Here is a 15,452-nt window from a genome sequence, read left to right as displayed (position 1 = left end):
ACATTTCTGTCACCCGCCTTCTCAATAGCCTTCTGTCGCTTCCCCGATTGCCGTTCGCAAGAACGGCGGTTGCCGAGGGAGGATCTACAAAAAATTTACACAGAGCATCCATGTCACCTTGCATTGACACATCAGAAAGCCGGTCATCTGGGATGTCCAGCGAACCAGCTAAATCCGAACCACAAGTTAGATCCGTACCAGTTTGGACCCTCTTCGTTCGAGGGCCGGCTGAGTCAGTTTTCTCCCCGGCAACGGTGGAAGCAGACGGTGGCTCTTTCCTCTTCTCCCCGGCAACGGTGGAAGCAAGCGGTGGCTCCTTAGCAACGGTCACCGACCCCCCAGTAATATCAATGACCTCCACAGGCTCCTTCTGAACCACTGGGGTCGAAGAGGGAGTCGACCCAGACGCCTTCGCCAGCCTGGACGCTGCCTTCTTTGCTCTCTTCGGCACGCCACCTAGAACCCGCGCTTGGGCCGCCGTCAGATCTAGTGACTTCAGCTGCTTGTCCATAAGCTCGTTGGGAGCCGGTCTACGATCACTTTTTTCAGCCGTAGGATGCTGCTCAACGACCTTCCCGTCCTTGTCAAGGCCTAACCTCTTCAAGGTACTCTCGGACAGATCCTGGCCAAACCGGTCTGCAAGAAACCAAACAAGAATTACATGAGAAATAAAACATAGCTCTTAAAACAGGAGCATAACAGGCAAAGATGGGCCTCACACCGACCCCACTCACCCTGGATGAGGGCCGGTATGAGACCGACATGGCAGAGCGGCTCATCCTGAAGAATGATCTGAGTCGGGGGCAGCCATCCCTTCTCAGCATCAAACAGTTGCATCGCCCGCTTCTCGTCCTCAGTAAGAGGGACCATCGAAGCGTCCATTTTAACTTTACCCCGGGAGGTACACTCCTCATACTCTTCCCGGTTCTCACACCGCAAGTAAACAGGGCTCTGGAAAGACCGGGGCAATGGGTAGTCCTCCGGCACTTGGACGTACACCCACCGCCGTTGCCAGTCTTTGCAAGAAGTAAGCTTGTTCACGGAGACATAGCCTGGCTCCGTTTGTACGCTGTACCACCCCACTTTACCGGCAATTGACGGCCGAAGACTATGAAGTCGGCGGAATAAGTTGACTGTCGGGATCTCCCCCCTAAAGAGACAGAGCCACACAAAGCCAACTACCGTCCTCATGGCCAGCGGATGAAGTTGAGCCACAGCGACGTTCATAGCTTTGATGATGGCCATGACGTATTTATTCAGAGGAAACCGCAGCCCATACTCCAGATGCCTGAGGTACACGCCGGTGTGACCCGGTGGAGGGCAACAGACCGCCTGACCCTTCTTAGGGATAACGATCTTGTACCCCTCACCGAAGGAGAAATGGCCTCCGAAAAGTGTCTCGCCGGAACAATCGGCGAACTTATGGGACCAAGCACGGTCAAGACCGGTCGTGCGGGGCTCGCCATGATCCGGGATAGACAGACCTCCCACCATCGAAGGAGTCCCCTCATCCTCATCAAAGCATCGTCGCCCTCATCCTCCCGTCCCCCAAAGTTGGTGGATCGGCCACGGGAGAAGGAAACCTAGGGCCACCAAACCTTATCGGGATGGCGTCTAGTATCCCCTCCCCATCAAGACGCGAAGGGGAACCCTCCGGCACAGAAGTGCTAGTCCCGGCGTCAGCAGAAGACATAATAGCAATAATTATTTAACAAAATAAAAAGAAGAAATTTGTTTGTTTACCTTGAAGAAAAATACTCGCCGGAATAACAACTCTGAAAATTAGAAGACAAAGAAGCCTTTGAAAGTTTAGAGAGAAGAAAATTTTGGAGAAAGAAATTGGTGGCCAATTTCACGGGATAACTGCCCTATTTATAGGGAAAAGCCCATGAAGAAGGACCAATCAGAGAACAGCCCATGAAGCGTCAACCAATCAGCGTGCAGACACGTGTCGGACATGCAACCACGGGATGTCAATCGTTGCAACAGTTAGACGTCAATCAATGCAACAGTGACCAAGCGTCTTCAACACGCCTATTCATATCTCTCCGCCTATTCACCTTCCTCAACAAATTCCCAAGCATCTGCTCTCCGCAAGCAACATGATCAACCAAGTTAAGTAGCGCGGTCGGGGGCAATCAAAAACAACCGTCTCTCTCAACCCCTGGTCTCGGCCGGCGTCGGTTCCTTTTCCACATCGGATGCCCTTTACACATCCATGTGGAGGGGGGATATGGTACGGCCTAAGAAAGACCGGGCCGAGGTAAAAGAAGCCGCCGCAGAAGAAGCCGATGCAGGAAATTTTTTACAAATTGCGCAGAATATACGCTCAAGCATACATCGGAGCCCATACCACGGCATAGACTACGCTGGGGGCAAATTGATGGGGCATATTCTGCACCGCTGACCAAGTCAACATATTGAGCAAGGTCAAAGATATCCACAGCAAGTCAACGACTTATTATGCCCTAGCCGTCGACCCATCGGCTGTCACTGGTCTCGGCATGGCAACCTGCCAGCCGGGACACATACCCGCGTACTCACATCCAAGACCCCTCGGCGGTGAGTCAACGGGGCCCGCCGGCCTGCCATAGGTCCCTCGGCCGAGGGGTAGATTAGTCTTTCCACCTGCTAGCCACTTGGCCACTTGGCCACTACGTGACAAAAGGTGAAAGCCTATAAATACTTCTCAACCTTCATTGAGGAAGGACCCCAAGAAATCCACAACTAAACCTAAATACACTATTCATCTGGTAACATCTTCCTTATCTCTCTACAATATACATTCAGCCAAATAACAACTTATCCTTTAAGTTTACTAACTTGAGCGTCGGAGTGAGTACGCTTGGCACAAAGCCAAGCCCTCAGTTCGTTCATTGTTGCAGGAGAGGCCGAGAGGAACGATTAAGACCGAAGGAGAATCAAACTCAAGACATCATTCAACAAGCCACGGGTGGTAACTATACTTGCTCTGCAATTACACCCGGAACAACCCAAAAAATAGAATAGGACATGGACAACAAATGATAGGGACAGAGGGAATACCTATTGTAGAGGGATAAAGATCCGTTACACACGACGATATTACATGTTTGTTATTTTACTTTGCATATTTTTAAATGACAACTTACTTCTACGGTTCTACTTAAACGTGCAATTAATAAGTAAAACAATAAGTTGACAAGAGATTAAGTTGACTATGTAATGTCACCACACAAAACGTTGTAGGGGATTTGTTTTATTCAGCTCACTTTAATTTATTTTAACTCATTTCATTGAAGTTTAAATTCATTCACTTCAATATGTTTAGTCAACTCACTCCAGTTTAATTTGTTTATTCAATTTATTTCTATATTTCAACTTTATTCAGCTTATTCAATTCACTCCAGTTTAATTTAGTTCAATTATACCCAATTGAGTTCGGCATGGTTGTGTTCAACCCAAAAGACACATGGTCAATAGCTAGTTGGTTTGATGATCACAAGGGTGGGGGTCGACATGGCAATCGAATCGACTTGAACTCAAAATCCGAATTGACCCGATCTTATTCAATCTGACCTAAATATTTTGTTATCGCATATTTAGCATTATCTCCATATATAAGTTGATTTTCGAAAATGACTCGCCCGCGAAATGACCTGACTCGATCCGACCCAGCCTGAATTCATGTCAACCTGAAGACCCCGACCCCGAACGTGAATGGACCCGACACAAATTCGATCTGATCAGTCCATTTGTCAAGTCTACGCGAAAGTGTCTAAGGGGACATATGCCCACCCTATCATCACCGATATATTCACATTATATTGTCATCGAAATATAATTATTCGAATTTTGATTAACCAAAGTAAAATTGGATAACCATTCTTTTCGTGTGAAAATTGTTACAAGGACAAAACAATGTGTATACTCAGGGGCGGACCCACCTGGTAGTAAAAGGGTGGCGGCCGCTATCTCAAAAATAAAAAATACGATTTAAAAGAGGATTTTTCCTACCCTAATTATTGTTGATTAGTAGATAAGTAAATATTATTCCATTAAATGTATAATAAACATTTGCCGGTTCAATGGTAAAAGCTTTGTTTTCCACCTATTAACCCGGGTTTGAATCCCATCACATGCATTAAATCCTGGATCCGCCCCTATGTGTAAGGAATACAAAATCAAATTCACTTATTACGAGTAAGTTATAACATTTCTTATTATTTGCACAACTATTAAAACCATTATTAAAATAAAAATATCTTCCATATGACAAGAGGTAAATTTCTTTTTTTATGATAAAAAAACGTGAAACGCTTGTGAAAAGGGCAAAGGTTTGACGGTGACTAATTTCCTGCCGGAAGGACGTAAGTCTCTTTTCTCATTGTCTCTCTCAATAAAAATAAAGTAATAATACAGTAAAAGTATTCTTTAATCTTTAACCATGGTTAAGAAGCTAGCAGCCAAAAGCATTATTTTTGGTGACTTTTTTTTCACGAGTACGTGACAAAAATAATTGAATGAAGAATAATAAAGCATTAAACCCTTAATGATCACATTATTCACACACAATGACACGTTTATAAAAACCTTAATTAAGCTATCTAGCTAGGTGGAGAATGATTAAGTAGGAGTTTAGAACGGTTTTGGACTTATCATCATTAATTAACTACTGTCCGTCCCGGTCAATTGTTGTCCTTTAGTTTTGGTACAAAGATCAAGGAAATGAGAGGAGACGAACTACTAAATGACAAGTGGAACAAATTGAGTGTGATTAATAGTATGAGTTTAAAACGGTTTTGGACTTATCATCATTAGTTAACTAATACTCTAGTAGTTGAATTGGTCTAGCTTATTGACAATCTAGCTAGCTTAATTAAGTTAGAAGATTGAATAGGATTAACATAACATATTCAAGATGACTTTTTAATCACCCCAATTAACATCATTATCAAATATTGTTAATTCGTCAAGTCTTGACTTAGGATTCAAGTCCGATAGAACTATTAGGGTGGTAAAACTTTCCTTCATAAGTTTTAACACGACTGTATTTTTAGGGTTCGAACATGAGATCTCTGATTAAGGTAGAACAACCTCTAACCAGTTCTCTTACGTATTCATGAGTATTATCAAGTTATTTATTAATGTGTGCAATAATAAACATTTAAATTGGATTATATTAATTAGGTAGGGTAAGTCCGGGTTACGGGTCAAGCTCATATCCGCAATTCGGGTGTCGGGTCGAGTACGAATAATCAGGTCATTTAGATCAGACCAATTTTACTAGGTCTACTTGTTTGGTTAGCAGAGAGATATATATTTCAACGTAGTTTCAATCTTCTCTCATTCTTTTTTATTTTTTATCATCGTTACCGTCACAATTTCAAGCAATGAATATTACATGATTGAAAGAGCAAATAAATGTTTACAATTCTTGTAGAAAATGAAGGTTTCCGTCGGTGCATCCTCATTTTTTTCATAGATGCTCTCCTTTGTGGTACGGTACAGCTTTTTTTCTCAATTATCAACAAAACATTTATAGGATTTACTAATTTAATTAAGAAAAAATACTTAGGTGGGCCGTTTTAATCATTTAAGTTGCTTTGTCAGGTTTTGTCACGAGCCACTTAAATGACAGCTCCCCACGAAACATACCCCTCTAATTCTAGTGCTCTTTACTTTATTTACTTATTCGCAAATTCTGATTTAAGATAGATATATCCGTTTTAAGATAAAGATGGGTGAAATACCATGTGTAATAAATAATAAAATAAACATAATGTATTAGAAAAATAAAAAATTTATCTTATATAACCATGTAAGGTAATATTTAATCTGTCTTAAATTTAAGATAGATATAGTGTCTTAATCAAGACTACTTGTTTCTTATTTATATATAATTATATACCCTTTTTTTAATATTATTTTCCTTTGCTTTATGCAAATTCCATTTCCCAAGTTAACAAAAAAGCAAGTCAATTTCATTAAAAGAAAAAGGGAAATACCTAAAAAGAGTGAAAACTAAGATTACAAAATGATTGGTAGCATTACAGCATGTTTACGTTAAGTGTGTATTATATTGTACACGTAACACGTTCATCATGTTATAAGTTCGATTCATGCTAATTGCTATATTAACCTAAATAGAAAGGCTAGATGTATGCTTTTGGCCTTTGAGAATGCTACCGACAATTTTTTTATTGAAGAAAATGACAATACAAAGTACAAGTACTAAAATGCGGAAAGCTAGTTTAGTGCATATATGGCATAATTAATCCGTCCGACTCGAGTAACCCTATCCAGCTGGACTACAAAATTGAAGTTTACTCGTAACTTGATCTGGCCCGATCCAATTTAACTCAGCCGATTGCCCGAAATACTTACTGTTAGGCATTGGTTATTATCCCTAAAGAACTACTCGAAATTAAGAGACTCGAAATGACGCAACCCCACACCATCTGATCTGAATTTCTGCAAACCCAAAATGGCATAACTAAATCTAACCCGATTGATCCGTTTTGCTAGGTTTAGATTATTAATAATGATTTTCAACACCACGGGATGACGCTTTATCACTAATAACTAACCAAATTAAATACCATTTACATTCCATGTTAAATTTGCGATGGATGAATGAATGAGCTTCCAAATTTTTCATATTTCATTTGTGACGGCAATGTTGCCAGGATCGGGATTCTACTTTGGATCGATGGGGAAGGTAGGATCGAATCGGTAGAATCGGATCGTAGAATCGTAAGATTCTACAAACTCACCAATTATAGTTTTTTATTTGGTAAAAACATATCATTGAAGATCAAAATACTTTTTTATTAATATTTATCCATAAAATATTGATAATTAATTATTTTAATATTATTATATGAACGTGTTCCTACAACTTACTCGAAATTTGAGTTTTACGATGTCATTATATAAAAATATATATTAATTTTTTTTTACTATGAAATCGAATCGCAGGATCGTAAGATCGTAGAATCGTATTATGATTCTACCTCCAGAAATTTTCAGATGATTAGGATCGTAAGATTCTACAACCATGATAGAATCGTATGATCCAGGATCGGTCAAGCATTTTCAGATCGTAAAATCGTAGAATCGTAGGATCGAATCGGGATTTTGACAACAATTCCGTCACAAGCTTGTAACATCTCACAAGGAGCAAGTGGGAAGGTTAAGTGGAAGGGGGACCGTGAGAGTTCACAAGCAAAACGGTCTGTTTCATAGCTTGGGCTGTAAAATAACTAAAAAGTAAGGAGTAGTCCGTATTATTTTGACTGGACGTTTTACGCATGTTTTGGACCCGAATGACTTATTGTAGGGCCGTTGGGCCCATCTCATAATACCGACAGTACTGTACATCTAAATTCAAGAGTACTACTGTACTGTGCCATCTAACATGCTGCATATGATTGAATAAAGCTCAACCAGAAACTCCAGAAGTTGTATAACCGACAATTAGTAGTACCAGGTCTCCCATTTCCGGTATCAAATTTCGTAGGGGAGTGTATAACAACATTACCTGAAACGCTGCAATTAACGACTGCAAAAAAAACAGTCGATAATAACTGATATCGGTTGAGAATTACCTGAAACGCTGCAATTAACGACTGAAAAAACAGTCAGTAATAACTGATATCGGTTGAGAAAAGGAATTACTGACCAGTAAACCAGCAAATAGTAGTATCAGTTTCCCAATGCTGTAACAACAGTCGGTTGAGAACTGATATCGGTTGAGAAAAAAAAAAAAAATTAATGTCCAAACATAAAAATTGCGGCTGTTAAGGATCAGACGATGCATATCTGCTAAAAGTCTATATAACGCTGGATGTTTGTGTCGAGGCCAGAACTTTACAGTCGGTAAACTGTGTTTTTCTAGTAATGTAACTTCATTTCTCCGTCCTCTACCTCTACTATCTATCCACCCAATTTTCCATCTATGAGCTCGTAAATCAATAATAATTATCCCAGTTCTAGTAAGTCCATAACGGAAATCACCTCAGTCCGAAAAGTCCCAAATCGGAACAAAAAAACTGATCTTTTTTCCCGATTGAGAGGCAATGAACAATTTTCAAACTAAATTAAGAACGGATTTAAAGATGATCATTACTCAATTACGAAAAGTATTGAACTCACCGTGCAAGCTAGGTATATGAGGGACTCCAAAGGGCAATGACGGCCGAATTAAGACCATCAAAATATCAACCCTACATTTTCATCAGCTTTGACAGACATTTATATCAATCAGTAGACATTATTCAAGGAAACTATTAGTACCATGAAAATAACAAGATGACGTAGGCGCAAAACTCGTACAATTAATTGATTAGAAGTTTAGAGCCCTACATTTTCATTAGCTTTCTCAAACATCAGTATCAATCACTAGAAGTTATTCAGGAAAACTATTAGTATCGTGAAAATAACAAGATGAAGTTGACGCAAAACTCATAGAACCGACTTATTAGATTCGAAGTTATTTGCATTTGACCGAAACATACAGGTGTGTTTGAATTGAGGGATTTGGAGGGAAAAGAAATGGAGGGAGAGTAGAGAATTTAAAATCCTTTGTTTGGATAGCAAACAAGGGTGGAGGAAAATGGAGGGGGAGAGATTTGGAGGGATCCAATTTCCCTCCTCCAAGCCTAATCAAAATCTCTCCACAATAGGCAAGATTTGGAGGGAAATTGTATCCAAACACTCACCCCATTCCCCCTCCCCTTCCCTTCTCTCCCTTTCCCTTCCCTCCTTCCCCTCCACTCCCTTTCCTTCCCTCCACTTACGCTATCCAAACCTATGTTACTCCAACACTTCACTTAACTGTCGTGTCGTGTCGCGTGTCAGACACGTGTCGGTGTTCGACACGTGTCGGTGACCGACACGACATGACACTTCGACACTTCAATTTAGACCACAAAACAGGAAAATTCACCCCAAATAGCCGTGCCCGACATGTCGGCGTGTCTGAGTAACACAGATCCAAACACAACCTTAATATATACGAGAAACACCTTCGTGGCTTCGTCCTTACCCATATTAGCTCTTATGCTAGATTCCCATCTATCATCTTCCAGAATATATATAGAAATCATCTGACAGTCAATGGATCAACATCTCCAAACAATACAAGCATCTGCGAAATTAAGCAGTACATGATCCATTTAGGCCCACTAACAGTTTGATGGGTAAGACATGCAACAGAACTCTGATAAACACCATATAAAGCTAAGGAATCATGATAACCGTATACACCAGAATTTAATGTACGAGGTAGAACCGCCTAAATGTACAGTTACGTAATCGACAGCCATATACGCAAGGTGCATGTTCTTTGACAAACTAAAAATGATGAATCAAGTAATTCTATGATCTCTTTGGGAGTTGGGAGTAACTACAAATGGCATTTCTCAAACGGAAAACTTTCTACCAATTAGCATTTTTCGAAACCTGTATCAAAATCCCAGCATCCACCTAATAGTTAATAGTAAAGACAACTTTAAGTCTTTAACCTGGCAAACAAATGACTAAATGTGATGTGAGCACGAACGTTCATATCATTAGAATTTGATGCAACTTGAGCAAAAGTCGCTATCCATTGCTTAAGAGTTAAGCCATAATCCCTATGAGCTTGTCAACAGGAGGGTATCTAAGTTCTATTTCCTGCTGATTATACTCCTCCAAGTCTCAAACTAATCTAGATTGCTGTTGCGAAATGAATAACAAAATCCGGATCATGAAGCAGGATCAGTGACACCAATAAGCGCTAAGCTTTATACTTTTAAACTATTAATGAGGGAAATCAAAACCTTAAGGTGATGGTTGAGGCCCAACTATTATATTTATTCCTATTACACCCCCTCACTCGAATGCCTATTGGGCTTGACGAGTGGTTATTGCACAGGCTCCCTCAAACCATGTGCTCCAAACCATGTGCTGAAATTCCACTTCGTGAGTTATTGGAGGCTGCCAGGATTTGAACCCGCGACCTTTGGTCACGCTGGCTCTGATACCATGATAGATGAACGATCCCAAGTTCTCAACCAAAACCTTAAGGTGATGGTTGAGGCCCAACTATTATATTTATTCCTATTAGAAATCTAGAATAGATCAGCTTAAATAATTAAGGTCTCTTTTCATGAAAACTAAGGCCTCCAATGAAAAAGGGGTCAGATACTAAAGATTCAATTTCCAGGGAAGAAAGATACTGCATCTCCGCTGCCTACACTGTTGCCTCCTACTCTTCATGTTATGAAGTATAGGGACGAGGTAGACAGAATTCAGAAAAGAACCGGAACAGAACTCATCAACAAACCAAGACTTCTTTTGCTTTATTATAATGCTTTTCAAGACATAAAAACAATCTATTAAACATCCATTCCCAACTATGCAACCAGAAGTAACTGTAAAAATAGATGAAATTTTAACACATAACTTACATAGATTGTTAAAATGATTAGTTCTGTACAATGTCATTTCCAATAGAAGTCGAAAGGAAGAAAAAAGAACATCAACTTCATTGATGAGCACATAAGTGGCAATATTTTTTTTATGACAATTAAGGGAAAGTCTGACCTTCAAAAATGTCATGCCATGAGTTGATCAGTTGATGTAATGCCGATGTTATGCTCAGTCAGGCACTGTAGCACACGAGACCAATGTCCTGTTCTTGAAAAAATGGATCTCATCCAAGGTTGTGAAGGAATCAAGACACTATGGTAGGTATTTGTGTTCAGACGCTCCATCATCCTAGACAAAATTGCAAATCGCAAATCGCTATTACAATTTTCAATCCTCTCCTTACTTCAGAACCAATATCAGACATAAGAGAGTTGCGAGGAAACAGTCTGCCCTTCCGTCCTTGCATGCTCTTTAATATAGATTATTGTACCTTCTCACAGCTCAAAGATGGCAATACGAAAGGAAGACATAGTCTGCACTCTGAAGTTGTAAAAATGTTGTTATGATACAATTGATTTCAGCGAGCACCAAAGAGGATTACATACAGACGACAACAACAACAACAACAACAACATCAGAGCCTTAATCCCAAAATGATTTGGGGTCGGATGACATGAATCATCCTTTAGAACCATCCATGGGTGAACGCACACCTCAAAATGCGAAAATATAGAAAAGAAAATGTGAAAAGAGGAGTACATACAGACAATTTGGAAATTTCACCACTGTGCTAGCAGAACAGATACACCAACATAGAGTTCTACCGTCCTCATCATTGAGATGTTAACATCTTGCACACACTCATAAATTCAAATGTACAGAACGTTTGGTTGCCTTTTCTGAGCTTTACAAAGAACTTAGACTACATGATTGTTACCATTATCCGTTTGACGCATTCGACTGTATCAACCACTGCTCCTAGCCATGTACAAGTAATTGCAATTGTTATTAAAAGTGCTATTACCTCAACCTAAATATATAGTTAAACTCGTCAACATGACATACGTGACTCATCTCACTGCTCCTCAATTTTCAAATATACATCAGGTAAAAACATACAACCATTTTTCTGCAGCAACATACACTAAAAATTAACAACAATAGCTATAGCATTCTTCCAAAGTACCAGAAAACATAATTGCATAAAACTAGGGCAAATTCACAGTTTGCTGTGAAGCTCCGCTTATCTATTTGAAATATACCCCGTAGTTCTCTTGGCATACATGGAAATGCTATAGCAATTTATCGACTGAAAACTAAAAACCTGTGACTAACACAAGCACCGCACCAAGTTTAAAGCAAAGATATTCGTACATTAATGCCGAAAAAACTCCACAACAAATAAAGCATTCAGTAAGATCATTACCATTCCAAAATACAACAACAACAACAACAACAACAACATCAGACCCTAAGTCCCAAAATGATTTGGGGTCGGCTGACATGAATCATCCTTTAGAACCGTTCATGGGTGAACGCACCTCAAAATGCGAAAAAAAAAAGTGAAAAGCAAAAGGGAAGTGAAATATAATACAAAAGTCAGGTCAACTTATAAGTTTTAAAATCCAAGTCCGGATTTCTTTTATAAAAACTTAGAATTTAAATCAAGAATAAAGATTAAAACGCCCAGCCACCTGATAACAATAAAAACAGCACCAATTAGAATATTAGATGTAAACTTTCACCATCTTATATCTAATAAACAAAATGAATTACTATTGTGGATCAAAATTTTAAAAAATGCCTCGAGACAAACACTACAAAAACCGTCACAAGCGTCTTTCTACTCTTGAATGCTACCTCCCTCGAGTGGCCTCAATTTCGCCTACTCTAATTAATGACCAATGCTATCTACCTTCTCTTTTCCGCCATCTCATTTCTCTTAAAAATAATTAAACTAACATAAATTTCCGTCACGAAAAGAGAAGATAGATAACATTTCTCCTAATTTCTCGCTTTCCTCCCATCTTTAAACTCAGCGCGATTACATAAACCCGGAAAAATCACCGCGATTACATAAACCATAGTTCAAAATTAAGATATTTTCTTCAATTAATTATAACCATTTCATCTACGCATAACCATATTATCCAATTGAAATCAAAATCAATACATACTTGACAGAAAATTAGTAATTCGAGTTAAAGTAGACAGAATCATGCGATAATTTACAAGTGTTATAGCACAATCAACGGAAATTAACACTTACCTCCGCGAATAATTAGAGAAATCGATAATCAAACGATGATGAATGGAAGTTGGAACATTGAAACCCTAGGAGAGAAGATAGACCGCAACAAATCGAATGAGATGGCGCCAAAAGTGGTTAGTAAAAGCTCCGTTTTACGATAAATGGATATAAACCCGCCTAGACAAGTATTTGGGGCGATTGTCTCCGAAATAGATCTGGCAAACGGGTCGATCAGGTCGGACTCAGGTTGGGACAATTTCGGATGAATCAGGTTATTCCGGGATCGGGTCCTCTATTATAAAGTTATTCATAGATATTAATACAATAATAAACATTCCGGTCGAGTCAATTCAGACTTGGGGCTAGTTCAGATTCAAGGCGGGTCACTCAAATCAGGTCAATTTTACCGGGTCTACTCCGAAACAATCAGCAAATAAAGACACGACTATTTTTTATCCTATTTTTGCTCAGTTCCTTTTTTTTTTTTCTTTTTTTCTTTTTCTCGTTGTTTAAATCATGAAGATGGCGCGTTTTTGATTAGTTCTTCACGATGGTGATGGAAGCTGACTTTAAGTATCATTGGTTCATTACTCATTGGAAGTATCGCAAGTATATCCTAATTTCCAAAATAAAATATTTTATTTTCAAAAGATTGTGAAGTTTAAGAATAATATTTGTATTTCTTTTGAGTATAAGGAGGTATTTGTTTCGCGCATGGGTATGAGTTTGGAATCGGGAATCATACCTGGGTGGTATGGTGTTGGAACTCCATTCCTCATACCTTGTGTTTGTTTCAATTGTAAGCGGTATGGGTTTAAAACCGAATTAAAGTTGAAATATGTAAAATTCAATACTTTAAATAATAATTTTAACATATAAATCCATGAAAATAAAAATTTAATCAACTAATTATATAATATATTTCATTTACAATATGGGTATGAGTTTGGAATCGGGAATCATACCTTGGCGTAACCAAGCCCGAATAGTTTTTTATATGCCGGACATGCCATATTGAGTGGGCCGAACTAGCCTCTCAAATGTTGACCTGATAATACTGTCAGACCGAGTAGAGTTGGGCCAGGCTTACCCGTGCCGGATGCGAGAATAATAAGTACTTACTTATTGCAAATTCTCCTTTAAATGTAGGAAGGTCGTCCTCCAAGATGACGCAGTAATTTTTCTATTTGTTATTACTACCTCCGATCAATCATGCACATGATAAAATGAATTGGGCATATAATAATAATGGTGGTACACATTGACAAATAAGTAATACTCCGTACCACAACTCACAAAGTCACAAGTACATCAAATCATTAGTTGACTTATATTTGATACACAAGCAAAGTTTGCAACATTTATGTTATCATGCACTTTTGTATTAACACCTTATGACATTATGTGAATCAATTTGGATTCATTCTAATAATTACATACAAAACCCTAACCCAACCCCATCACAAGCCAATACAATTTTCAATATTTTTCACAAATATTTTATGTCGTCTTCGTTCTCATACACAACATATAAATAGAGCAGACAAATATTGGAGCATAGCTAGCACCGAGAATTCAATATTAACCAAAACATTCGCAATAACTAGAATCAAGTAGTGTGTCTTTGAGAAACCGTCCTCCAAAACCCGGTATCATTAAACTGATCCCACAATTGACCATCCAACTCGCCCGACATCAATCCATCACCCGATACCTCCCTCCCCTTATCGAACTCCCTCATCGCCACATCCGACAATTCCTCAAAATACCCCTCACCATGGACCCCACAACTCACACCCCCCGAACCCTCCACAACCCCACCACCACCACGACCGCTACCTTGCTCAAGAGACGGTCCCTTCTTCGCCTTTGCCACCGTCATCTTAGGTCGCCGCTGCCTCCATACCCGACGTAACAAATTTACCGATACTTTGACTAGACAGTCGGCCATACCGCAGGGACAACAACAACATACCACGAATACGTTCGCGGTTGTTCCTCCAGCGACTTCGCGGACATTTGGAGACGGTTTTTTCGAAGAAGACGGTGTGGTTAGCAGCTCCGGTGATGATGTGTGGGTGAGTTGACTTGGCATTTGAGGAATTGAGGGTGATCGATTAGTAGTTGAAGACAACGTGTTTAATTATGCCGTTTTGTTATGTGATTAGTTTTGTGGCATCTTTTATTTTTTGTTATTACTAAACGTATTTGTCTATAATGCCATTGTTAGCGTTTTGATTGAGTCAACGTAACGTTTCTTATGAGTTATGTTGGAAGAATATATACCTACGGAAGACAAGACGGTTTTGAGCCTGTGAAGTGATAAGATTACATTATCGGGCCAGAGCTGCACCCATATATTTTTTTTGGTTAAATGTAAGAATATATTAAAAAATCAAGAAAAATCCATGTACAAACTAGCCGGGTACCCGTGAATACCCCGGATCATCCTCAAAATTTTTTGATGACGAGGGGTTGAATCCCCCCGGGTCCATGCATTCCCGCACCACCACATGGACCATGTAAGCCACCCCTTCGGGGGCTACAGTGGCCAAGTGATCATCACCCCAGCTGGTAGTCGAACCCGGGACCTCTCAACTCCTGCACTTCTGCAAGCTTCAAGGTTTAACCTGACTACCACTGGACTAACACCACTTGGTTAGCTGCACTCATATATACGAAGAAGAGAGTCTAGTTTATTTCTAACGTGTAAAACAATTTAAGATAAATCTTATTATACGATTATATCCGTTGAGAAACTATTATCGGTGCTAGAAATATATTTTTGGATTTATTTTATGCTTAT

General features: G+C 39.4%; 1 long non-coding RNA gene across 1 annotated transcript; it reads right to left on the bottom strand.

Annotated features, from left to right (window-relative positions):
• Window positions 1-8,448: 8,448 nt before the first annotated feature.
• On the bottom strand, window positions 8,449-12,961 carry LOC141591609 (uncharacterized). The gene is made up of 4 exons (XR_012520940.1): window positions 12,665-12,961; window positions 11,159-11,373; window positions 10,570-10,935; window positions 8,449-9,130 (listed from the first exon to the last, which is right to left on the bottom strand). It is a non-coding gene; the product is annotated as an uncharacterized LOC141591609 (long non-coding RNA).
• Window positions 12,962-15,452: the final 2,491 nt, after the last annotated feature.

The sequence above is a fragment of the Silene latifolia genome, chromosome 7 (assembly GCF_048544455.1).
Source record: "Silene latifolia isolate original U9 population chromosome 7, ASM4854445v1, whole genome shotgun sequence".
NCBI lineage: Eukaryota > Viridiplantae > Streptophyta > Magnoliopsida > Caryophyllales > Caryophyllaceae > Silene > Silene latifolia.
Note: the sequence above shows the minus strand (reverse complement) of the source record. Positions and strands in the feature narration are given on the sequence as shown.